The sequence below is a fragment of the Hyla sarda genome, chromosome 12, assembly GCF_029499605.1.
Source record: "Hyla sarda isolate aHylSar1 chromosome 12, aHylSar1.hap1, whole genome shotgun sequence".
Taxonomy (NCBI): domain Eukaryota; kingdom Metazoa; phylum Chordata; class Amphibia; order Anura; family Hylidae; genus Hyla; species Hyla sarda.
The window spans coordinates 64191469-64219072 of NC_079200.1; the positions used below are offsets into that span (position 1 = coordinate 64191469).

Sequence of the window (27604 nt, forward strand, 5' to 3'; positions counted from 1 at the left end):
GGATATGCTGCTTTACTGCACTGCTGTCTATGGAGACAGCGCATGTCTGGGTGGTCCTAACATTGATGATTTTGGCTGCTTCTGCTTTAGATAGAACCTCTGCCCGGAATATCTCCGGAGATACACCACTGTAAGTGGACCCTTAGACAGACAATAAAGTCATATGTAGAACAATTAGGAAAGCTAAGACTGCTGTGACAAGTGTACAAGGCTCAATTTCTACTGTGAGTCTGACCATTGTCTTGGCTTACTATGACACTCTCTCTCCTGATACTGGATCTATAATAACACTAAAAACTGTGGGGAAGATTCATCGTAGCCTGTGCAGAGGAAAAGTTGACCAGTTGTCCATAGCCACCAATCAGATTGCTTCTTTTATTTTTCAGAGGCCTTTTAAAAAAATGAAAGAAGCGATCTGATTGGTTGCTATGGGCAACTGTTCATCATTTCCTCTGCACAGGTTTTATAAATCTCCCCCTTTATTTTAGAGCTAAATTTTTTGCTTTAATTTTGATGCAGTAGGACAGTTTTACTATACATAGCATATCATAGTTGGCCTATGATATGCCTCTCATTCTAGCTTGGTAGAAATGGGCACTTGGCAGTAAACAGCAGTCTTAGGCTGGGTTCACATCACGTTTTGTCCCATACGGGACCGAATACGGCAGGGGCAGCTGAAAACTTCCGCTCCCGTATGCCTTCGTATGCGGTCCCGTTTTTCAATGAGCTGACCGGAGTGAAATGCTGACTCCGGTTGGTTCATTTTTGCCCCGTATGCGGCTTTCCACCGGACCTAAAATCTTAGTCAACCACGATTTTAGGTGCGGTGGGAAAACCGCATACGGGGCCAAAATGAGTCAACCGGAGTCAGCAGAGTCGGCTCATTGAAATGAATTACATACTGGACCACATACGAAGGCATACAGGAGCGCAAGTTTTCAACTGCCCCTGCTGTATGCGGTCCCGTATGGGACAAAACGTAATGTGAACCCAGCCTTAGACAGTGAAGCTTAGTTACCACTTAGCTACCAGTTTTTCTGGGCAAAACCACCACAACTGTTGCACAGTGTTTTTTCGCTACAAAAATACAGCGGCGGTCAGATGTAGGCAGGGAGTCAATAGGGATTTATAAGATGCCAAACACTTTTTGCATTAGTGGGTTTGGTGTTTTTTACCCCCCCCCCCCCTGCTCTTGGGATCACTGTCAGTTTCCCCATCAGTTTGCCCAGCAAGGAACATGCAGAAAAGCAGTGATCTCTATAGACTGCTGGTTTACTGTAACTCCTTGCTGGACTGTCAGTGTTCTGAGGCTGCCCACTAAGGGAAGAGTTAACTAGTGCTTATAAAGTGTATAAATGGTCTGTTTACATTTTTTATATGCCTCATTTAAACAAGGAGGCATGCTTAAATCGCACATGTGAACAGATCCTTACTCGCTGTTGCTTGTTCCTGTTTGTCATCTTTCTGTGTACAGGCCAGAGCAGGGACCAGGAGGATAAGAGGACTTCTGTGCTCACTTCTATCTATCTATCTATATATATATATATATATATATATATATATATATATATATATATATATATATTTAGCTGTATATTGCATACCCCTAAGCAGCTAACTAGCCCTGCTCAGCAGTACTAGTTAACTATTTCCTTGCAAACCATTCACCCCAGCAAGGGGTTACAGTAAACAATCAATCTGTAGAGTTTGCTGCTTTACTGGATATTCCTTGCTGGGAAAGAGGTATAAAATATATACCTTCTTTTTAGCCTGAGCACAACTCAACCCCGCTAGGAGCAGGCACTCCGTCAGGATAGTGATGTAGTCCAAGCTATGCCCCGCTGTATACTGTACCACTGGCAGAGATGTGTAGTGATACTTTGCTCCATACACTCCATTAGCCAGGCTCCCTGCATTCAATTAACGGAGTAGTACCCTGAAAGCAGTGAAAAACTGCCACAGGGAACAAAATTGGTGTTTCCACAAAAATAAAAAAAAGTACCAGGAAAAACACCAAGCAGTAGCAGCTTTACTGGCATTTATTTAAAGAGGAAAAATGCCTAAAAAACACAAGTGGAAAACGAGCCTTACACAGTTTTAAATGCAGGGCTTCTTCTGCTTATTTTTTAAATCAAAATAAACTACTGTATTCACACTGGCCAAAACAGAACCTACTTGTCCTGCGCTAACTAAACACTTTAGTTTGCCCCCACTATACAAGTGGACTACTACTGTCCACCCAACAACAAAAAAATTTAAATGTGTTACACTATACACTGGCAATTGTCCCCGGAGAAGAGTTCAGCAGACCACACGACTGCAGGTTCATTTTATCATGCAGCCTTTCTCTTCATAATGGTTTTACCAGCTTTGAAGCCCAGTATCATTGTTCAGCACCTGTGCTGTTATGGGCTAGACTGAGACCTGGAGTGGCCCAAAAGGCGGAATGAGAGACCCTACTACAAATCTACCTTTTAGTCCATAAAAATCAAAACCCGAAAACAGTCTGCTAGGTATTTTACTCTTTAGTGGATTTTTCCCAGATTTCACCCAGATTACCCTGGATTTACTCCTTAAAGGGGTTCTCCGGTGCTTAGACATCTTATCCCCTATCCAAAGGATAGGGGATAAGATGCCTGATCGCGGGAGTCCTGCCGCAGGGGACCCCCGGGATCTTGCAGGCGGCACCCCGTTTGTAAACAGTCCCCGGAGCGTGTTCGCTCCGGTCTGATTACTGACGACCACAAGGCCGGCAGCATGTGACGTCACGCCTCTGCCCCCGTGTGACGTCACGCTGCGCCCCTCAATGCAAGCCTACGGGAGGGGGCGTGATAGCTGTCATAGCTTTAAACCTGATTCTCACAGGTACCTTGGGAAATATAGCAATCCTCGATCTCCATGCCTGTCACTGTCTCACAATACATAGATGTCAGGTTTACTTTATACCATAGAAACTTATGCAATCTATTTACTGTCTCCTCGGGGCTGATATCGTCATTGGTATTCTATATCCCTGTGGTGTCTCAAGCCCCTTCCCCTGAGATCCGTCACCTGCATCATAAAGGATTTTCTCTTTGTGTATATTTTAAGTATCGTATTTTTCACCGTATAAGACACACTTTTTCTTCCCCAAGAAAAGTTGGTGCGTCTTATACGGCAAATACACATTAAAACCGGCGGTCCCTGCCGCCATCAATGGCCGGGACCCGCGGCTAATACAGGACATCACCAATCGCGGTGATGCCCTGTATTAACCCATCAGACATGGCGATCAAAGCTGACCACCGCGTCTGAAGCGAAAATAACACTAACCCGGCTGCTCAGTTGGGCTGTTCAGGACCGCCGCAGTGAAATCGCGGCATCCCGAACAGCTTACAGGACACCAGGAGGGACCTTACTTGCCTCCTCGGTGTCTGCTCCGTGCCGGGATCCCCTGCATGGCCGGCGCTCTCCTTCGTCGTCATCACGTCCTTCAATAGGAGCGGCGTGCGTAGCGACGTGATGGCGGCGACGGAGAGCGAGAATACCGGGCAGCAGAGACGTTCCGGTGCGACGGGGACACCCCGGGGACGCGGCGACACCGATGGAGGGTGACATACAGGGCAGCGGTGACGAGCGGTGATGGGTCCGGAGCGGCGGGGACACGTGAGTACTACCTCCTATACCAGTGGTCTTCAACCTGTGGACCTCCAGATGTTGCAAAACTTCAACTCCCAGCAGTTGTAGTTTTGCAACATCTGAAGGTCCGCAGGTTGAAGATCACTGTCCTATACTTTACATTGTATTTGGTTCAGAATATTTATTTTCTAGATTTTTATGCTTTAAAATTGGGTGCGTCTTATATGCCAGAGCGTCTTATATGACGAAAAATACGGTATATTCTGAACAACAAATGCTGATGGATTCCTTCAACCTTACAATGACTATGGAGGAGATGCTGTACTCACCACATGAAGCCCAGCCACAAGCTCTGCTCCACAACATCTTGAGGCCCTGATGGTGGAAACTAGAGATGAGCGAATTTACAGTAAATTTTATTCTTCACGAACTTCTCGGCTTGGCAGTTGATGACTTATCCTGCATAAATGAGTTCAGCTTTCAGGTGCTCCCGTGGGCTGGAAAAGGAGACTCTCTCCTAGGACTGTATCCACCTTTTCTTGCCCACGGGAGCACCTTAAAGCGGAACTAATTTATGCAGGATAAGTCATCAACTGCCGAGCCGAGAAGTTCGTGACGAATCGAATTTACTGTAAGTTCGCTCATCTCTAGTTGAAACCTTACAGCCTGAAAACATCACAGCTGCACTACATCTCACCTCCATATACCTGGCAGATGTGCAGTCCACAAGTGTTATCTGATCTGTCTGTAAAAATGTACTGCAAATGCAATGTCCTGAGTGCAAAATAAAAAGAAATGCCGCAATGTCACATTGCATCTAATGTCAATGAAACCTGAAGGAAGCATATCACAACTATTACAAAAAAATCTGTTTGGATTTTAGGTTGACCTTACCAAAATTGATCTCAATGTAAGCCATGTTTGACTTTTATACAGCAAAATTACTAATTTTACATTTTGATTTAGACATTTTGCACCAATATTCTGGTCGTAAAACTATGTTGCACATCCAAAGTCTCTAAGTAGCTCTAGTCTTATGGCAGTAATGCAACTGAGGTCCCTTTTGCCTTAACTTTTCGTAATCACAGCTGGCATTTCACATGGGGTTGGTGTAGAGCCCTGGCTATAGGTTGGGTCTCCCTATTGACTTATAAGGATCCATTCACACTATGAAATAGCCCCCCCTGGACAAATTCTGGGTGCACATATCGTATGCAGACGCATTGCCAAAATCCATCGTCGCTAGGACTGTGCAGACATATGCCGTCACCATCGCTGGCAATGCAGTCCACCTGGAGACAGTCTTGGAAGTTTCTGCAACATTTTTAGATATAAAAGTGCTCTTAGGCTATGTTTCCATGATGGAATTTCCATGCGGAATTCCGCAGAAGAATTTTGCATGGATATTCCGCAGCAGCAGAGTCCCACTATTTTAACAGGATTCTGCTGCGCTATGCCGCCACTCCGCTGTCGGTGGAATGTTCTCATGGAAAATTTCCGTGAACATAGCCTCAGGCCTCTGTCGCGCATGTGTTTTTTATGGTGAGTTTTTGCCTATAACATGCTGTTTACGTGGTTGCATTGCAGCAAATACCGTATATACTCGAGTATAAGCCGAGTTTTTCAGCACGATTTTTTGTGCTGAAAACGCCCCCCTCGGCTCATACTTGAGTGAACTCTCCGCCTGTCAATCCCTTCATCAGTGGTCTTCAACCTGCGGACCTCCAGATGTTGCAAAACTACAACTCCCAGCAAGCCCGGACAGCCAATGGAGGTCCGCAGGTTGAAGACCACTGCGGCCTTCATCATCATCCAGCCCCCCCCCCCTTTTGTTTTGTACTCACCTCCCCTCGGCGGGACATTAAGGTGAGCTGGTCCGGGCCATCTATGCTGCAGGGACCGTACGGTCGGGATGGTTAGTCGTTGCGGGCTGTCCATTTTCACCGGGGTAGTGATGTTGCCTTGACGACGACGCACAGGGATGTTGCGTCCCTGTGCGTCGTCGTCAAGGCAACGTCACTACTTCGGGGCCGGGGCCGAAGCGCGGAGAAGAGGCCCCCCCCAGTGAAAATGGACAGCCCACAACGACTAACCATTCCAACCGGACGATCCCTGCAGCATAGATGGCCCGGACCAGCTCACCCTTCCTTCCCACCGAGGGGAGGTGAGTACAAAACAAAAGGGGGGGGCTGGATGATGACGGAGGCCAGAGTGGTCCGTGGTCCGCAGGTTGAAGACCACTGATGAAGGGATTGACAGGCGGTGATGACGAAGGCCGCAGTGGTCTTCAACCTGCGGACCTCCAGAGGTTTCAAAACCATAACTCCCAGCATGCCTCGACAGCCGATGGCTGTCCGGGCATGCTGGGAGTTGTAGTTTTGCAACATCTGGAGGTCTGCAGGTTGAAGACCACTGATGAAGGGATTGACAGGCGGTGATGATGAAGGGGGGTGATGATGACGGGGGTCTGGATGATTACATGGGGGGATGATCTATTTCTCACCCTAGGCTTATAGTCGAGTCAATAACTTTTCCTGGGTTTTTGGGGTAAAATTAGGGGCCTCGGCTTATACTCGAGTATGTACGGTAATACAGATCTGCAAATTTTTTGTTGCAGGTCACAAATTTACTTTGCCATCATAGAAAACGGGGAAATGTAAAGAAAGGACTTATACTTCTCTTTCTTGCTGGATTCATTTTTTGTTATAACAACTTTATTAAAAGCCACAGTGGTGTTTTTCCAAAAATTTCTGTGTGTGGCGAATAGCCCTAACTAAACTCGGAAGGTAAAGGAACTATCCATGTCACCGGCCTTTCTTCATCTGCACTGGAACAAGGAGCGTACCATCGCGGTCAGGATCTCATAAATTCATAGTCTCCCATGAGACAGAAGAAGCCTGAGGGATAATGAGTACAGTAGGACAGTATTTTTTAAGAGGCCGTCATCCTGAGCTGTCACATGAAGGAAGGCTTTTAAGTGCCTCCTTTGCTTCTTGCATGCCTCTGGCAATGTGACAGAGTGACAGGCACTGGATCTGCCAGTGACAAGTGGCGTGCACATCACTTAATGCTGAATTTGCTTGCTAAGTTAAAGGCCTTGAATGGAGAAGGAAGAAAAATTCCAACAATTTACTTATAAGCCAATGTTTGATCTAGAGGGACCAGGCTTCATAGACAACAACATCTCTGTATTCTAGCCTTGCACTCATACAGCCGCAGAGGCTGCAAATGAGATTTTTTGCATTTATGAGCCATAGATGGTTGATGAGAATGTGAAGGAATCCCCGGAGCTTCACAATGGAGAGTTCAATATTGTCTGGGCCCCAAGGTATTCACACTATCAATATTTCCAAATCAATAGACAAGCTAGCGGGCCCCCCGGCGGATAGCACGAGCGCAGACACTTTATAATAATTTGACTTATAAACAAGAGATACCTAAAGGCTGATATATCTTGTAGACTCCCTGGTGATACTTGGTACCTCATAGAATGTGTTTGAGCTGAATACAGTCCCCCACCCCTTCAAATAAGAAAATGGAGGCTTTCTGGGAAAGCTTGATGGTAGGTCTCACTTTTCTGAGATTTTGAATGGCAAATCTAATAAGGGATATGGCACTGGATGTCCAGGTGTTTTGGAAAGAAGTGTAATTGTGGTGTCCCAGCACAATAGCTGTCCTGTGGCTTTGGGCTGTCTCAGGAAGCTGGGTAGCGTACAGTGTTAGGCCCACTAAAATACATGCTGTTGTACTCATTATGATTGTATTCTATTGCAAAGTAATATATTTTTCTAAATCAATTATGTTCTTGTATATATGTTTTTATGCGTTACTGTACCCATAAATTAGAGCAGTGAACCCCACGTGACCTTGTCTGCCAATGTGAACCTCTAAAGTCTCCCCTGTATAGTGTAGTGTGGGGGTGCTGTGTGCTCTGAGGAGAGGCCTAGCTCAAATCTAATCTCTCAACTGGTCATCCTGCAAGGATTCCTCGCAAGGTGGAAATTCATGCCCCTGTGGAGAAGGCTTCAATACCTTGACTGGACCCTAGCTACCAAGATTCATTTTTCCATCTCAGTCAGTCTAAGTCAGTATAAATCTGTTTGTTGTAAGCCCAGGAGAAGCTGTCCCCAACCTTGGACCGTGTATAGGGTAACGATGCCTTGGTGTCACAAATTATTTATTTATTTATTTATTCATACTAACACCCCATGGCTACCACATAATAGTGTGTATTATATGGTGATGAATGATGTTATATTGGTTGTCACTCATGAAAAAGATTGATACTGCATAACAGTAGGGATGAAGCGGTGTAGCAATAGGTGCATGTTTGCTTTTAGTCCCAATTTTGGTGAAACAGTCCTGTACCAATCCACAAAAGGGAATAGTTTATGAAAGATGTAGGCATTTGGGGGACATTCCTGGTGTTCAGAGATGGTTCCTCAAATAACTCTACACACAATTGGAGACAAGTGTATGATCTCAGTAGGGTCTAACTACTGCAATTCACTGTAATCCTGAGTTTTCTATTGCAATGGTGCAATGGTGGTCATGCATAGTCATTCATTTTCTGTGGGACTACGGGATAAGCACTGTACTTGGCTATTTCCAGAAGTCTCATAGACAATTATTACAGCTGCAGTGAGCATGCATGTCCATTCTGACAGGAGGCTCCTCAGGACCCCCTATCTTAAGATAGCAGAAAGTCCCAGCAGTGGAACCCCCATGATCATTCGTTTATTGGCATTAATATTTCAGGTATCATAGCGTAAGTGTATGAATGGTGCTCCAAACATACTAGTCTGTGCCCCTTTATGATATCTTCATAACACATATGGTATCAGCCACAGCCTTACCCTTATTGTCCTGCCATGTTGGAATCACAAACATCTCACACCTTACTTGGTCACATAAATAAACAAATATACCCACCACAGAGTGGACAACCAGTGTTCAGAACACTCATAGTGCCAACAAGACCCAACATAACATTACCACCATGTGCTCATAGACTTATGACCATGCACATGTAGAGAAAATATGATCATAAGAAGGCTTGGCATGTCCTGCCATCATCCAAATCTCCATGGCAACTGGGATTTGTCCTCTGACAACTAATTTGTACGCTGACAATTAATATTATAAATTGTCATTGATATCCACTAAGGCTTGGATGTCTCTGCAATGTATAACTGTAAATGATGACGCTGGAATCGGTAGGTGTCAGATCTTATGTCATTCTGCAAATTTTATACGTGGAAAATATAGAGATCACAAATAAGTGAGAAAAGTAACCCACTCCCCACCAAACCATAGCATGGCATTGTCTGTTCCGTTAGACTAATGCCAAGAGCGTATGTATCACAATATAGACAGCCCGTTTTCTGCTATGTGGCCCTTAGCATGAGGGGACCCAGCCCTGATTTATCCCTCTAAGCCCCTTAGCTGATCACCTGTATAAAGAAGCACCATGTCACAAGTACAGGGGCATAACTAAATAGTTCTGTGACACCTTGCAATGCTTCCATGTTAATATAGGGAGTAATAATCACCCATATTCACATATTTTTTTACATGTATAGTGCCGGTTATGGTCATCAGACTTGTATGCTTAAAGTAGAATTAATTAATTTACTGTTGTCCCCAGGCTGCCAAAAAATAAATAAAAAATAAACACTTAAACTCCCTTTTCGTCGCTACCTCATAGCTCAGACATTGGGGCGCCCCGTCCGCTGCTGGTAAAACACATTTTTCTAACAGAAAAAATTATTTGTGTGAACATATCCTAAGTTGCTCCAATATAATGCTGCCATAAAGCAGACATTCATTCCAAGTGTTTTCCCAGTATAATTGAATTAGTGATGAGCGGCAGGGGCATATTCGAATTAGCAATATTTCGCAAATATATGGACGAATATTCGTCCTATGTTTGCAAAATTCACATATTTACTATGTTCGTTTATTTTTTTCCCATGCGAAATTGTAAGGAAATTTGTATATTTCGCATGCGCCATTATATGTTTCAACTAACTAACACTATACCCTACACTAGAACCTATCTGCTAAACTAACCTACCCTATCTAAAGCTAAAAGAACGGAGGAATCAGTGTCCTCTGGAACAGCCGATATTCGCGAATATTTGCATGTTTGCACATACTAAATATTCGCTCTCCACACCGACTCACACAATAAATAATATTGGAGCCTTCTTTGGATCACAAGCAGGAAGCAGGGAGGGATGATCACTTTTTTTTTTTCACAGTACACATCATTGTTGTGATGTGTACAGTGAAAAAAAAATTATGAATATTCGTCATTCGTCACGAATATATATTGTTATATTCTAAATATTCTCGAAATCGCAAAGTGACGATATTCGCGGTAAAAATTTGTATTTTGAATATCCGCACTCAACACTAATTGTGATCATAGACCCCATTTAACTAGTAATTAATGCAAAAATACAGGTAACACTAAAGGGTCTACTTACTTTTTTCTTCTCCCTGCCCTGTGGATGTTGACTCAATATTCTCAAAAAAACATGAACGGTACAACTGTCCATGTGTTATTGGTTTACTTACATTGTGTTTGTCTAAACATGTGACTTAGAGAACAAACAGACCACGTTTTATTACTTATCAATGTCAGAATGTAGGGGCTCACTTACTTTTTCTTGCAACTGTCCAGGCATCTCTGAATATCAGGCAGGCATCTCTGATCCTGATGGCTGCACGCCTCCGCTGTCTGGATCATTGTGTAGACAGGTAGTTCTTTTAAGATACTCATTAAATTCTCATCTAAACTGGCCCTAAAAGGATAAAAAAAAACTTTAAAAGGCCTTTAGCTTAAGGCCAAAAGCCCCTTCCTGTGCACCAGAGAGGGTCCGACGTGCAGATCTGAGCACTGTATAAAGTTGATTTAGCTGAAATACTAAAACTAATATTACATAGTTTTCCTGCTCGTGTACTGATCTATGGTACGCCACTGAGTGCACCAGCTCCCGACTGTTATACATACATGCAATGCATTGTGGGAGCTAGTTACAGCTAAGCTAGTGTCAATGTAAGGCAGCAAAGTTAACCCCCCTGCAAGGATGTCTATCTGGTGAGTGAATATATATATATGCCCTTCTGTGTTCCATACACTAGGTTATGTCTTCCCGAATCAGAATAGGGAGGGCAAAAGAGACATCTCTCCACAGGCCACCAATAATCTAGAGCCCTTCCTTAGTCAATACGTTAAAAGAGGTTCTTCATTTTGGACAGTCCCTACTTGTCAGAAGGGTCTCTTCTGACATAAATCCCAATGATCAACACAGTGGCGTAGCGGGGCCCCCAGCAGGGGGCCCTGTCTAGGTGTGGGCCCAAGCCTGTCTGGGGAAACCCGCTGATGCCAGCCCCCTTTTTTTTCTTAAATAAGTTTAGCCTGACCTTTAGTTCCCCCCCCCCCCCATCAGTGTAGTGTATAAAATGCATAAGTTTAGTGAAAACAAAAGTGCAGTATAAAGCCATACACAAAATCACACAAACCTGATGATTTTGGCAGGAGCAGTTGACCATGTAATTTGTATAAGGGTCTCCTCAAGTCCAACCTATAACTCTACTGTGCTGTTTAGAGGAAGGCAGAAACTCCTATAATATGGATGCCAATTACCCCATACTAAGGTAAAAATCCCTTCTTGAATCCAATGTGGTTATCAGAATAGGGCAAAGTTTCTGGTGTTTTTCTACCTAAAAAAATAAAAATGCCACAAAAAGCCTTTTTTACACCTGTGTGGAAACACACACATTTATTTTTTATTTTTTTTTACCCTGTGGCAGTTTTTCACTGCCTTCAGAGTACCGTACCACTTCATGGGTCGGATTCACAGCTCCAGGAGTATAAGAGACAAGTAGTGTTGCATAGCATCCCTACTTACCTCCGCCAGCAACACGGTATATAATGGTAACAGGCTGGTGATGTTTAGGCTGTACAGGACCCAAAACAATGGTCCTTTCCCAGCCTGGTGGAAAAAAAATGTTACTACAAAAAAAAACACATATCTGAAATGAGCTGGCCAAAATTTGGCTGAACCCACCACCTTCAGCAGGTTTGACTATCTTTCTAAGGCCTCCCAACTCTTCTGTGACATCATGTTGGTGGAGAGAAACATTGGATTTTATTTATGACCCTATTGTTCTGGGAGAGATAAGCCAGCACCAGATTAGGCTGGTTTCACACAATGTCTTTGCAATACAGTTCCCGTATACGTTTTAAATTTGAAAACCGTACGGAACTGTATTGAAAACCTTATGCATTGACTGTCCATTGAAAACTGTATGCCAAATGATGCATCCAGTTGTGTTCGTTTTGCATCCTGTACGGTTTTGTCAGTTTTTTTCCTGTACTGAAAGCCGTAGCCTACCACGGTTTTTGGTCCAGGTGAAAAACCGTATTGAAACATATACTTTTTTTTAAACATGGGAACCGTACAAAACCGTATGTGCCAGGAACAACAGAATGTCACCGCGTCACCTCTATCGCTGTCATCGATGTGCTGAAGTACCGTAATAAAGCATTCCGTTTCTATATCTTTGCGCTGGACATTCTGTTGTTCCTGATTCCTGCTTACTGGGCGCTGCCCACGCCAGTCCGGGCGCAGCGGGCAGGGGGTGTGAGCTGAACATATTGAGAACCGTATGTGCGTATGGTTCCGTCCAGTTTTCACAATACAGTTTTTGACTTCTTTTTCTTGGAATTTCAATCAAACAAGTGAAACTTTATTCAAAATGGAGTGAAAAGTTAAAAACGTATATGTTTTTTTTCTTTAAAAAACATATATGGATTCACATTTGTACACACGTTTTGATACAGTTTAGTCAGGTTTTGAGGAATCAGTTTTTTTAAATCAAAAACATGATACAGGAACTGTATTGTAAATACGTGGGGTGAACCCAGCCTTATTCTTGCTGCGGCTTTCCCCCCCTCGTAGAGAACGTGCGCTTGTTCAGCTGTGTCGAATGTTCATGTGTATGGGAAGGTCAGGAGAGATAGGGCCACCATAAGGGATTAAGACATATGGCCCCCTGAAGTTATTGAGTCAATAAGTAAGAAAAAGTAAGTAGGGGATTGAGTGTGTACATGAAAACAGCTGAGTGAATGCGGAAGTAGCTGATGAATCATGAAAGCATTGGAATGAGGGGTCCTGCATGTTAAAAGAGGATATCCAATAAAAATTTTCACTCGGATTAAGTACCTGGATTGCGAGAGTAAGAGTGCCTAAGGACACATAAGAGAATCTGGGTGTGCGTGGAGGGATGGGCAGTGGAAGTAAATGTCAGAACTGGCCATCATCTATAGTAGTCACCTTTCCTGGGTCCTGACTGTGGCTCCTAGAACTCAGATACGCCCAAGAGATACAGTGCAGCTTAATAAATAAGACTAAATTGAAAAATAAATAAATTCAATAACAGACCCTGTCTAGATGGCCCTAATCTTTGCCTAGAGCTCTTTCCTGAACTCTAAGCTTTTCAAGCGGACCTCGTTGTCTCTAAGCAAACCTTGGACCAACCCTCCCTAGCAGAAACCACAAGAAGGCTCTAGAACCCAAATAATCAAGAACAAGAAACTAGCAACAAGATAAGTTAAGTAAAATGGCGCTGAATTCAAAATACTAAAACCAGGTTATCATAAAGAAAAACTAAATATGAACTGAAAAAGTAGGAATTAGAGTAATACAAGATACTAGAGTAATACAAGAGATATTTGGTTTAAACAAACAGATCTTATGCTATAATCCACACAGAGCTGCACAGGCAAGAATTTAATGGATGGATAAACAATCATAAACTCAAATTAAAACAATATTTGTCTGAGAGTAAAGATACCGCATTTTTTGGCCTATAGAACGCTCCAGCATATAAGACGCACCCAATTTTAAATGAGGAAAATCTAGAATACAATGTAAAGTATAGGTCACAGTGATCTTCAACCAGCGGACCTCCAGATGTTGCAAAACTACAACTCCCAACATGCCCGTACAGCCAACGGCCGTTGGCTGTCCGGGCATGCCAGGAGTTGTAGTTTTGCAACAACTGGAGGTCCGCAGGTTGAAGACCACTGGTATAGGAGGTAATACTCATGTGTCCCCGCCGCTCCGGACCTGTCACCGCTCTTCACCGCTGCCTTGGATGTTGCCCTCCATCGCTGTCGCCGCGTCCCTGGGGTGTTCCCGTCACTCCAGAACATCTCTGCTGCCCGGTATCCTCGCTCTCCGTTGCTGCCATCACGTCGCTATGCACGCCGCTCCTATTGGATGATGGGGCGGCGTGCCCGACGACGTGATGACGATGAAGGAAAGTGCCGGCCATGCAGGGGATCCCGGCATGGAGCAGACACCGAGGAGGCAGGTAAGGTCCCTCCCGGTGCAGCCAGGTTTGTGTCACTTTCGCTTCAGACGCGGCGGTCAGCTTTGATTACCGCATCGGAAGGGTTAATACAAGGCATCACCGCAATCGGTGATGTCCAGTATTAGCCGCGGGTCTTGGCCGTTGATGGCAGCAGGGACCGCCGCAACAGGTGTGTATTCGCCGTATAAGACGCACCAACTCCCCCCCCCCCCCCCCAGTTTTGGGGAAGAAAAAGTGCGTCTTATACGGCGAAAAATACGGTAGCTGACTCAAGCAATGGAGCAGCCATTAGAAGCAGAGGACACAGAATAAACCTCTCTTATGTGCCGTACATATGGCCTCTTAGGTGCCAATCTACAAATAAAACTTGGGACCGGTCCATACCACAATAAATAAGTGAATTGTCAATTTCTCAGTTAATGCATACACTTCAGTAACCTGTAATTACCGACAGCCTTAGACCTATTAAGGTCAAAGGTATTTACCTGGGGCTGGTTAATTGACCAAGACATAAGACATCCCCTGCTCGAGGGCAGATTAATGGATCGAAAACCATGACTTCCAAAGCATCTTTAGACAAGAGTAAGATGAGTGGATATCATTATAGGATAGAGGAACCAACCCTGAGTCAGGGCCTTAATGAGAAGTGATTGAGATTGGGGTCATCAACAAAAATCACTCTATTTTAGTAGCAATGATTTGTGGATATTTTAGTGGCTGTATTCAATATCCCCTTCTCCTATTTTCTTGATGCAGCTATTCATCATTCAGTTACAGATATCGACATCTGCGCTGCAGCATACATGACCAAGGTCGACTTCACTGTGTCAACACACATTGATTTTGCAGACTGGCTGAATGGCAACTTATTCGGCTTTTTAATTTGCAGTTAGAGCTAATTTCAGATGAGGGGCCACACAGTAGGCCCATCGATTGGGGGAATAATGAGAGATCATTAACCCGGGAAAAGAATGTTATGATGAGGTCAGAGAGAAAGGACAGGTTATAGCCATAGGATATCCCTGCAGCCAAATCCTGGAGGAGACTTCAACAAAAAGCACTTTTGTTACATGTCAGATCAAGGACCCCCTCCAATCCAAGGTTTCCACAACTATCTATGCCATTTAAAAGTCAATATGTTTTCCACCACAGCAGTGAAACATTGTTCTTGGGACCACTAGGGGCTTGGTACCCAATAGAGAGATTAATATTATGAGTGGCAAAAGCTAGGACTTTTAGTGGCAAAAGCTAGGACTCTTTTTCAACAAGCCGGCACTTGGATCACTTGGAAATATGCTGACTCAATAGAAAGCAATGCATTTCAAAATGGATTTTGCCAAAAGAATGAACCGTGGCAGAAATTCCATAGTGTGAATGGTAGGCTGCTGCACTGTATTTTCTAAGCTCAGAAAATATGTAGTGTGAATGGGCCCTAATACTCCACAGGATAAAGAGTCAACATGGACACCTAAGCTACAACTGGCAGAGGAGGTCCCAGCACTGGTGAGGAGAATGGAGGAGCTGAAGCAACATTAAAAATATGTTGTAGATAGAAAGTAACGGTATATACGCTAAAAACTGACAATCCTCGAAAAGCAATGTATGGTGAAAAAAAACTGTATTAATTCAGCATGGAACTTGCTGAAGTAGTAAAAGAGATGGACTGTATCCTGGTGAGGAACATTTTTCACAATTAGACATCACCCCAGACAAGTCCTTTCTGGCTACAAGACTCATAAAACAACCTGCAATTTCTTTTTATCCAAGGATGGGGATATAGGAAAGAGGATCTCCAATTGGAGTCCTTTATTTTGTGTGTGGGGGTGACAAAGGACAGGCTGGCTAAAAATAATGTAAGATCAGTGCAGTAAAGTTCAAGGAGAGTGGTCAGAGCATCTCTTGAATGATCACCTGGGAAAGCTGGATACATAGGCCGACGTCAGGCAGTAAAAAAACTGTTGAGCACTTCAGACTATTGAAACAGGATTGCTGATTTATTGGATTGGTAGCAGACAATGGGGTTTATTTACTAACGTGATCCCGACTCTTTTTTGTCGGGTTTTGTGCCCAAATTGTGTCGCACCTCCCTTGCGACCAAAAAAACCCACAAAACCCTCCATTTTACAAGAAAAAACCGAAAAGGGGGCGTGGCCGCTGGATAAAGTGGGCGTGGTCCCGACAAAAGGGCCGTGGCCCCGACAGTTTGGAAAAATCCCAACATATTTACTATGGTTTCCACAGAAAATATGGTGGATTTGAGCTGAGGAAAACCCGACAGATCAGAACAGTTGTAAAAAAAAGCAAAACGTAGGGAAAAGTGCAAAATGTAGGGAAACCTTAGTAAATACCTTGGGAAAATACCTGTCGGGAATCAAAACCCACAAAGAAACCTACACTCCACTCTTAGTAAATAAACCCCAATGTGTTTTAAGGGGTTTTATCCCTCTTCATGAGGTCTCTGTCTCTATGGGCCACTTTGTCTAGGTACGGTGTTCCGGTACAATTTATTGAATGGCTGAGGACTTTGCATTGTGAGGCTGGGATCTATCCTTTGATCAAGGTTTTGAAGGGTGACACCTTTAGTCCGCTGCTGTATGTATTTGCTATGGTCACTGCAGGAGTGGGGTGTTTGGGCAGTGAAATGCAGATGTTGTCTGCAGCTATGAGAAGCTATTTGGAGGCCTTTGGGTCTCTGGTGAAGCTTGAGAAGAGTAAAACTTTCTGGACATTAGATAGTGATCCATTTGCGGAGTTTCCACCTACATTAAAATCCTAGAGATGAAATCTGTGAGGAAAGATAATGACAAACTAAACTGGGAAGATAAAATGGAAGATAGAAACGCTAAGGTTTAGCAATGGAAGAACCGGAGGCTGGCCTATAGAAAAACGGTTAAAATGTTGTTGTAGAATTACCTGGTCGCCGTCTTCTTGCATGTAATTTTTTCTATGCCATAATCTTTCTCAGCTAGGCTCTTTAGGCTGTTATCACGTTAGGGGTAGGGATCAGTGCAGATCTGAGCTCTATTCTGTATCCCTACCATGGACTAGGTGCACGAATAACAGAAAAGTCAGACAGGCCAGGTGGGTAACAAGAGGGTAGATGGATACAAAGTAGGCAGACAAAGGACTAACCGCAATCAAGCCAAAAGTCAAAACCAAAATGGAAGCCTAGTACAAAAACAATATTAAAAACAACGTCAGGGCATTGAAGGGTCAAACTAGGAGACTGGTTTGTGACATAATAATGATTGGCCCTGCAACTTGCAGGGCTGTCAGTGCGACGAATGATGTTGCCAGCCGTAACACAGCTGGCCAGAACATGTGGGTACCAGAGGAGTTGGGCCAGGTAAGTTCCTAATAGGGATCGACCGATATTGATTTTTTAGGGCCGATACCGATAACCTCTGAACTTTCAGGCCAATAGCCGATAACTTATACCGATGTTCCTTGCATTTTAATTTAAAGATTTAATTAATATGTGACTTGTAGTTCTGAGATTTAGATTTCCTGGTCCCTTGTTGTAGATGTTAGACTCAGAGTCTAGGTCTACTCTGGGCATTATAGAATTTCTCTAGGTGTAACTGCACTTGAGATATAACTAAACTGAAGAAATTTAGGGCTTTAGACTGGAACTCTGCACTAACCATTTTATTTGAGCGAGCTATTAGGAGTCTTCACGGTGATGTGCTATAGTCAACTGTGCAAGGATTCCTTTCCTCACTTACATTCCCATGGGTACTCTGAGACACTGGCCAGTTAAATTTGCCTTTGTCCTTAATGCTACATCAAGTAGTATCCCTGTAACAGGACATGCTCGACAGATAACAACTTTTATGTCTTTGGCCAAAAATGGAAGCTGTCACTCCCCCTCCCATAGGCTTGCATTGAGGGGTGGAGCGTGACGGCACATGGGGGCGGAGGCGTGACATCACACGCCATTGGCTCTGTGGTCGCCGGTAATCAGACCCGGAGCGAACATGCTCTGGGGACTGATTTCAACCGGGGTGCTGCGTGCAAGATCCCGGGGGACCCCAGTGGCGGGACTCCCGCGATCAGGCATCTTATCCCCTATCCTTTGGATAGGGGATAAGATGTCTAAGCACTGAAGTACCCCTTTAAGTTCCAAGATATCATCTATGGTGTACCATCTAGTATAAGTGACATTGACTGAGGGAACCATTTATTTTATCACAGTGGTCACTAAATACTACAACTGGCATGAGAAGTGCCCATTCGGAAATCTTGTTGCTACATACGACTGATACTTTTGGGACATATAGTGATCCCCTGTCACGATCTCCCAATAATATATATATATATATATATATATATATATATATATATATATTGTAGGGAACAGCTCACACGGGTCGGCAATGACAGTTTTCATACAAGCAGCAGGTTTCAAACGTCCAAGAGGATGTTTATTTAAATGTATTTTAGGCACAAAGCACAGTGCAAACAAAACAACAAAACCTAAGCCTGTCCGGCTCTAACTAAACATCAGGATACCTCTCTATCCTACTGTGGGCCTAATGTCTGGCCCCAAGCAAACTCACACAAATGTCCATAGAATAAAGTTCAGACCTGGTGGGTTTTCAGCTGCAGCGCTGGCTGTGGCTGTTTCTCCTCTGTCTCTCCAGCAATCAGCAGCGACCCAACCTCATCTGAGGACACCTTGAAATTGGGAAACCGATAGTGGACTAGGGGTGTGGAGCCCTCCCACATCCAACCTGTCATCCAGTCCAGGGAATCCAGCCCATGAAGTTTAAACAAAAGAGGCCTGGCAGACTAGCTCTGCTAAAGCAGCATATCCCTCTGGATTTCCTTTATCGTGCCTGGCTGAGGAAACCAGGCGAAATATACACCCCATCCACCACTTTTCCGTACACTTTACCACAATATATATATATATATAATGCTACTGAATAATACTGCCACACCATAACCACTACCATTACCACCACAAAATAAATGACAAATATCATCATACTGTTACTGAAAACCCCCCACTATAAACAGACTAATATTGTCCCCCATACAACGACCACATAGCATTAGATATTAGCTTTACACTATCTCTGCAGACCAATTTAGATATTATAGTTCAGTGACTCACAGGGGCATCTTCTTCTTTTATGCATTATATTTTATAAAAATGTTTTGCAAACAACAAACACAAGCATAGGAAAACACTCATGTGCAGAAAGTACACAACTGTAATAAAATGTGCATTGTCCACTTGGTAGCAGAGCCGATAGTCTAAGCAGCAGTAAAATCATCATAGCTGTGCAGAATTTTAGTAGAGTCTTTCCAGCTAAAAAGGATATAACGAGAAGAGCACCATCTTAATGTGAATCGCAGATGACATCTTCTCTGATTGTAGACATTAACTTTTTCTTTTCTTCTTCATCCAGCCCGGGCCATTATAAAGATTTCTCCTGGACACAACTTCTCTTTGCTAGACAAACCTTTTTGGCTCCTTCATCCACCTGCCTCCTTACCTCTATGCAAACTTCCCATGTGTTATGCCCCACACAGTAATAGTGTCCACTTTGTGCCTCCATATGCAGTACTTAGCTCCCTTATATAGTTGTTAGACATCCCATGAAGTAGTTAGCCCCCATGTTAGGCCACCCGATATAATAGGCCCCCATGTAGGAGTTAGCTTCCCATATATTAGACCACCCCATGTATTAGTTTGCTTCCCAATTGTAGTTGCCCCACATGTAGTAGTTAGTGACCCCATATTGTAGTTAGGCCTAGCATTTAGTATTTAGCTCAGCACTGTGACCTTATATAGTATTTGGCTTATAGTATTTATGTGCCCTTATATATAATAGGCCCCCATGTAGGAGTTAGCTTCCCATATATTAGACCACCCCATGTATTAGTTTGCTTCCCAATTGTAGTTGCCCCACATGTAGTAGTTAGTGACCCCATATTGTAGTTAGGCCTAGCATTTAGTATTTAGCTCAGCATTGTGACCTTATATAGTATTTGGCTTATAGTATTTATGTGCCCTTATATATTTATGTGCCCTTATATAAGTTAGGCTTCTCTGTGCCCTCATATAGTAGTTAGGTCCCACAATGCCCACATATAGTAAGGCCCACTCTATTCCCCCATATAGTAGTTAGGCCCTTCATACTGCTCCATGTATCGTAATTAGGCCCCACAATGCCCTCATGTAGTAGTTAGACACTCTCTGTTTCCCCATAGTTAACCCCCCTTACATTGTCCCCGTATGTGGCCACATAAAAATACAAAAATATGCACCACTCAACCGCAGCTCCTCTCCGTCTTCCTGATGCCCCAATTTCCCACTGGCCCTCTCCTCTTCAATGACCTTCTGGTGCAGGCAGTGTGGGACAAAGTTGCTGCCTGCACCAGAAGTCAAGGCAGCCTCTGCTCTGTAGTAGTGCTTATTGAAGACACATAGACATCCTTCTATGTGAAAGCTGTAAATACAGTGAAGGAGTTTTAGCCTGCATGGGATAGACATAAGGCTATCCTTCAAATAAGATAGAGATGGGTATAAGTCTATCCTTCATATAAGGAAGGGACAAGGACAATTCATAAGTATTCAGAATATATGGCACGCTAGATGGGCCAAATGGCTCTTATCTGCCAACAAAGTCTATGTTTCTATGTCTCTTTCACCTGCTGGCTCGGTCGTGGTCACACTCCTTACGACCTTGATAATACTGCCTCCTATGTACAAGAATATAACACATATAATACTACCTCTATGTCCAAGAACAAAATTACTATTACACTGTCACCTGGTGATAAAGAAAGTTTTTCGAAATGGCATACTACCTGGCCCAGTTCAAATAGGAAGTACATACTATTGATCCAGCAAGGGAAATACTATATTTATGGAGCATAAATGAACTCATGAAACTAGTACACTATATTTTAATCAACTTCATTCTTATTTTGCTTTTCATCACTTTTCTATGACAGATTATTTTCTACAATGACTTTGTGCTCATTTAGCCCTATAGTGGATGTTTGTTATTCGTGTGACTCAGGTCCCAGACACTCCACCATGGAGCTCTGTTTGTTTTCTCTGAAAGCTCATTTGCCTTTATATTTAGAAACCAGGAGAAACTTAATGCGGAGTGTCAGACATCAGGATAGGAAAGTCACCCTTAAAGTAGCGGAGACTCCAGAAAGTCAAGGAACAGATCAACCCACAACCTTATACAAGAGTGAGAAAGGTATTTATAGGTCCAAAACACATGCTGTGAAGTCACATGAACACCGGGCGCATTTTAGTCCCTCAGTAAGATGATGTTAGACGATACAGAACAGTCAATCGTAAAACCTCAAACTGTAATGAAACACCAAGATTATAGTAGTTACAGTATGTAGGGAGTAGTATTATAGTAGTTACATTCTTGTACATAGGGAGGAGTATTATAGAAGTTATATTCTCCTACATAGGGAGCAGTATTATATTAGTTATATTCCTGTACATAGGGAGCAGTATTATAGTAGTTATATTCCAGCATATAGGGGACAGTGTTATAGTAGTTTTATTCTTGTACATAGGAGGCAGTAATATAGTAGTTATATTCTTGCATATAGAGAGCAGTATTATAGTAGTTATATTCTAGTATATAGGGGACAGTATTATAGTAGTTATATTCTAGTATATAGGGGACAGTATAATAGTAGCTATATTCTTGTACATAGGAGGCAGCATTATAGTAGTTATATTCTTGTACATAGGAGGCAGTATTATAGTAGTTATATGAATTCGGGTAGAAGAGCTGTCATGGTGCACATCTACAATCTTGTATAATGATCTGATTGCTTCTCAGCATAATATCAAAAACTAACAGGTTGTTAGTATACATTTTGATCAAAAAGTACAAGCCCACTCGCCACTTCAAGGCCACCTATCCAGAGTGGATCCCTAACGTCCCTAGCATAAAATGGCGCAGCACCGGGGGGGACCACCACCGCCGCAACGCCAATGCCCACAGGGGGGGAAACGACCCACTGGCAGAGCAGCCCCAATGCCACTCAAACCAGTCTATGAGCCGCACCCCCCCCCCCGCAGACACGGCGCCACGGCAGCAACGGACACCGCACAGCACCACACCAGTGTGAACAGGGATGTAAAAGCTCACTTACCATACTCTCCCAGTAAGACTGGGAGGCAGCTAGGAAAGAAATGGCCCATGTGCAGCTAACTACTGCTTATATAGGGTTGGGCTGAGGGGGTGGGGAAGAGTGCAGCACATGTTAAAACAAAGAAAAAGGAGGGGATAGAATTCTAGTGTGAATTCGGGTAGAAGAGCTGTCATGGTGCACATCTACAATCTTGTATAATGATCTGATTGCTTCTCAGCATAATATCAAAAACTAACAGGTTGTTAGTATACATTTTGATCAAAAAGTACAAGCCCGCTCGCCACTTCAAGGCCACCTATCCAGAGTGGGTCCCTAACGTCCCTAGCATAAAATGGCGCAGCACCGGGGGGGACCACCACCGCCGCAACGCCAATGCCCACAGGGGGGGAAACAACCCACTGGCAGAGCAGCCCCAATGCCACTCAAACCAGTCTATGAGCCGCACCCCCCCGCAGACACGGCACCACGGCAGCAACGGACACCGCACAGCACCACACCAGTGTGAACAGGGATGTAAAAGCTCACTTACCATACTCTCCCAGTAAGACTGGGAGGCAGCTAGGAAAGAAATGGCCCATGTGCAGCTAACTACTGCTTATATAGGGTTGGGCTGAGGGGGTGGGGAAGAGTGCAGCACATGTTAAAACAAAGAAAAAGGAGGGGATAGAATTCTAGTGTGAATTCGGGTAGAAGAGCTGTCATGGTGCACATCTACAATCTTGTATAATGATCTGATTGCTTCTCAGCATAATATCAAAAACTAACAGGTTGTTAGTATACATTTTGATCAAAAAGTACAAGCCCACTCGCCACTTCAAGGCCACCTATCCAGAGTGGGTCCCTAACGTCCCTAGCATAAAATGGCGCAGCACCGGGGGGGACCACCACCGCCGCAACGCCAATGCCCACAGGGGGGGAAACGACCCACTGGCAGAGCAGCCCCAATGCCACTCAAACCAGTCTATGAGCCTAGCAGCCTCCCAGTCTGACTGGGAGAGCATGGTAAGTGAGCCATTACACCCTGTTCACACTGGTGTGGTGCTGTGCGGTGTCCGTTACTGCCGTGGCGCCGTGTCTGCGGGGGGGTGCGGCCCAAAGACTGGTTTGAGTGGCATTGGGGCCGCTCTGCCGGTGGGTCGCTCCCCACTGTGGGCATTGGTGTCGCGGCGGTGGTGGTCGCCGCTCGGTGCTGCGCCATTTTATGCTAGGGACGTTAGGGACCCACTCAAAATAGGTGGCCTTGACGTGGCGAGTGGGCTTGTACTTTTTGATCAAAAATGTATACTAACAACCTGTTAGTTTTTGATATTATGCTGAGAAGCAATCAGATCATTATACAAGATTGTAGATGTGCACCATGTCTGTTTTTCTACCCGAATTCACATTGTGATTTCTATCCCCTCTTTTTTTTGTTTGAACATGTTGTCTGCACTCTTCCCCACCCCCTCAGCCCAACCCTATATAAGTAGTAGTTAGCTACACATGGGTCATTTCTTTCCTAGCAGCCTCCCAGTCTGACTGGGAGAGCATGGTAAGTGAGCCATTACACCCTGTTCACACTGGTGTGGTGCTGTGCGGTGTCCGTTACTGCCGTGGCGCCGTGTCTGCGGGGGGGTGCGGCCCAAAGACTGGTTTGAGTGGCATTGGGGCCGCTCTGCCGGTGGGTCGCTCCCCACTGTGGGCATTGGTGTCGCGGCGGTGGTGGTCGCCGCTCGGTGCTGCGCCATTTTATGCTAGGGACGTTAGGGACCCACTCAAAATAGGTGGCCTTGACGTGGCGAGTGGGCTTGTACTTTTTGATCAAAAATGTATACTAACAACCTGTTAGTTTTTGATATTATGCTGAGAAGCAATCAGATCATTATACAAGATTGTAGATGTGCACCATGTCTGTTTTTCTACCCGAATTCACATTATAGTAGTTATATTCTTGTACATAGGGGACAGTGTTATAGTAGTTATATTCTTGTACATAGGAGGCAGTAATATAGTAGTTATATTCTTGCATATAGAGAGCAGTATTATAGTAATTATATTCTAGTATATAGGGGACAGTATTATAGTAGTTATATTCTAGTATATAGGGGACAGTATAATAGTAGTTATATTCTTGTACATAGGAGGCAGCATTATAGTAGTTATATTCTTGTACATAGGAGGCAGTATTATAGTAGTTATATTCTTGCATATAGAGAGCAGTATTAGGCTAGGTTTCCACACAGGTGTTTTTCTGGCATTTTTTTGGAAAACTGCCACTACAGTATTTGAGCCAAAGCCAAAAGTCTCTTCAAAAGGAATTGGAAATATAGTGAAATGACTTATACATCTCCTTCCTACTGGATCCACTTCTGACTTTGGCTTTAAAAATGCAGTTACGGTTTTCCAAAATGCCAGAAAAAAACTTGTCTGGAAACTTAGCTTTATAGTAGTTATAGTCTTGTACATAGGGTTCAGTAATATAATAGTTATATTCTTGTAAGTAGGCGGAAGTATTGTAGTAGGTACATGTTTGTACATTGGGCAGTGTTCTAATAGTGTTTTATTCTTTTGCATAGGGAGCAGAATTTTAGTAGAAGAGTTGAACAAAGTTTGGTTCACAGGTTCAGTAAAATAAACCTGAAAACATATGTATAACACTGCCTAAGAGCTCTAAAGCCCTATATAACACTTCTAGAGTCACCATCAAGGGTCATAGTCAAGTGATTTTAAGGCTTAGTTAATCATCAATGGTAACTAACAGCTTGTTTGAAAACACACTGCACTAGTTGAATTTGTATGCTTGTTCACATTAAAAAAACTTTTTGATCAAAATGTATACTAACAACCTGTTAGTTTTTGATATTATGCTGAGAAGCAATCAGATCATTATACAAGATTGTAGATGTGCACCATGACAGCTCTTCTACCCGAATTCACACTAGAATTCTATCCCCTCCTTTTTCTTTGTTTTAACATGTGCTGCACTCTTCCCCACCCCCTCAGCCCAACCCTATATAAGCAGTAGTTAGCTGCACATGGGCCATTTCTTTCCTAGCTGCCTCCTAGTCTGACTGGGAGAGTATGGTAAGTGAGCTTTTACATCCCTGTTCACACTGGTGTGGTGCTGTGCGGTGTCCGTTGCTGCCGTGGCGCCGTATCTGCGGGGGGGTGCGGCTCATAGACTGGTTTGAGTGGCATTGAGGCTGCTCTGCCAGTGGGTCGTTTCCCCCCATGTGGGCATTGGCGTTGCGGCGGTGGTGGTCGCCGCCCGGTGCTGCGCCATTTTATGCTAGGGACGTTAGGGACCCACTCTGGATAGGTGGCCTTGACGTGGCGAGTGGGCTTGTACTTTTTGATCAAAATGTATACTAACAACCTGTTAGTTTTTGATATTATGCTGAGAAGCAATCAGATCATTATACAAGATTGTAGATGTGCACCATGACAGCTCTTCTACCCGAATTCACACTAGAATTCTATCCCCTCCTTTTTCTTTGTTTTAACATGTGCTGCACTCTTCCCCACCCCCTCAGCCCAACCCTATATAAGCAGTAGTTAGCTGCACATGGGCCATTTCTTTCCTAGCTGCCTCCTAGTCTGACTGGGAGAGTATGGTAAGTGAGCTTTTACATCCCTGTTCACACTGGTGTGGTGCTGTGCGGTGTCCGTTGCTGCCGTGGCGCCGTATCTGCGGGGGGGTGCGGCTCATAGACTGGTTTGAGTGGCATTGGGGCTGCTCTGCCAGTGGGTCGTTTCCCCCCATGTGGGCATTGGCGTTGCGGCGGTGGTGGTCGCCGCCCGGTGCTGCGCCATTTTATGCTAGGGACGTTAGGGACCCACTCTGGATAGGTGGCCTTGACGTGGCGAGTGGGCTTGTACTTTTTGATCAAAATGTATACTAACAACCTGTTAGTTTTTGATATTATGCTGAGAAGCAATCAGATCATTATACAAGATTGTAGATGTGCACCATGACAGCTCTTCTACCCGAATTCACACTAGAATTCTATCCCCTCCTTTTTCTTTGTTTTAACATGTGCTGCACTCTTCCCCACCCCCTCAGCCCAACCCTATATAAGCAGTAGTTAGCTGCACATGGGCCATTTCTTTCCTAGCTGCCTCCTAGTCTGACTGGGAGAGTATGGTAAGTGAGCTTTTACATCCCTGTTCACACTGGTGTGGTGCTGTGCGGTGTCCGTTGCTGCCGTGGCGCCGTATCTGCGGGGGGGTGCGGCTCATAGACTGGTTTGAGTGGCATTGGGGCTGCTCTGCCAGTGGGTCGTTTCCCCCCATGTGGGCATTGGCGTTGCGGCGGTGGTGGTCGCCGCCCGGTGCTGCGCCATTTTATGCTAGGGACGTTAGGGACCCACTCTGGATAGGTGGCCTTGACGTGGCGAGTGGGCTTGTACTTTTTGATCAAAATGTATACTAACAACCTGTTAGTTTTTGATATTATGCTGAGAAGCAATCAGATCATTATACAAGATTGTAGATGTGCACCATGACAGCTCTTCTACCCGAATTCACACTAGAATTCTATCCCCTCCTTTTTCTTTGTTTTAACATGTGCTGCACTCTTCCCCACCCCCTCAGCCCAACCCTATATAAGCAGTAGTTAGCTGCACATGGGCCATTTCTTTCCTAGCTGCCTCCTAGTCTGACTGGGAGAGTATGGTAAGTGAGCTTTTACATCCCTGTTCACACTGGTGTGGTGCTGTGCGGTGTCCGTTGCTGCCGTGGCGCAGTATCTGCGGGGGGGGTGCGGCTCATAGACTGGTTTGAGTGGCATTGGGGCTGCTCTGCCAGTGGGTCGTTTCCCCCCATGTGGGCATTGGCGTTGCGGCGGTGGTGGTCGCCGCCCGGTGCTGCGCCATTTTATGCTAGGGACGTTAGGGACCCACTCTGGATAGGTGGCCTTGACGTGGCGAGTGGGCTTGTACTTTTTGATCAAAATGTATACTAACAACCTGTTAGTTTTTGATATTATGCTGAGAAGCAATCAGATCATTATACAAGATTGTAGATGTGCACCATGACAGCTCTTCTACCCGAATTCTCACATTAAAAAAAGCTACATAAAGTATCCCTTTTTGTTGGTAGATGCCTGGCGGCATTAAAATGCACACCGAAGTATGGGAATACACCATGGATTTTTCCAAGTGTTGCAAAATTATCCCTTTTTTGGGAGTAGCAACAGGTTTGGGTCTGGCAAGTGAAGATTACATGGATTATCCCAAGTGTTTGAAACATTCTCATTTTTGGAAGTTGCAACAGTATTTGCTAAAAAAAAAAATTGTTAAGAAAAGCTTAAAACAATTATTCCTTTTTTTTGGGGATCATGTATTGTGTATGTGTAGGCCTGGCCAATAGTAACAGCAGCAGTAGCAAGGGTAATGAACTGGAGGGAGTCGTTTCCAGCAGAACAGACTGTCACGATGCCGGCTGGCAGGAGGTGGATCCTCTGTGCCAG

The 27604-nt window shown here is 44.2% G+C and overlaps 1 long non-coding RNA gene across 1 annotated transcript; it reads left to right on the top strand.

The window, feature by feature from the left end:
- Positions 1 to 27409, top strand: LOC130296864 (uncharacterized). The gene is made up of 3 exons (XR_008849316.1): positions 1 to 130; positions 21111 to 21233; positions 27235 to 27409. It is a non-coding gene; the product is annotated as an uncharacterized LOC130296864 (long non-coding RNA).
- The last annotated feature ends 195 nt before the right edge of the window (positions 27410 to 27604 follow it).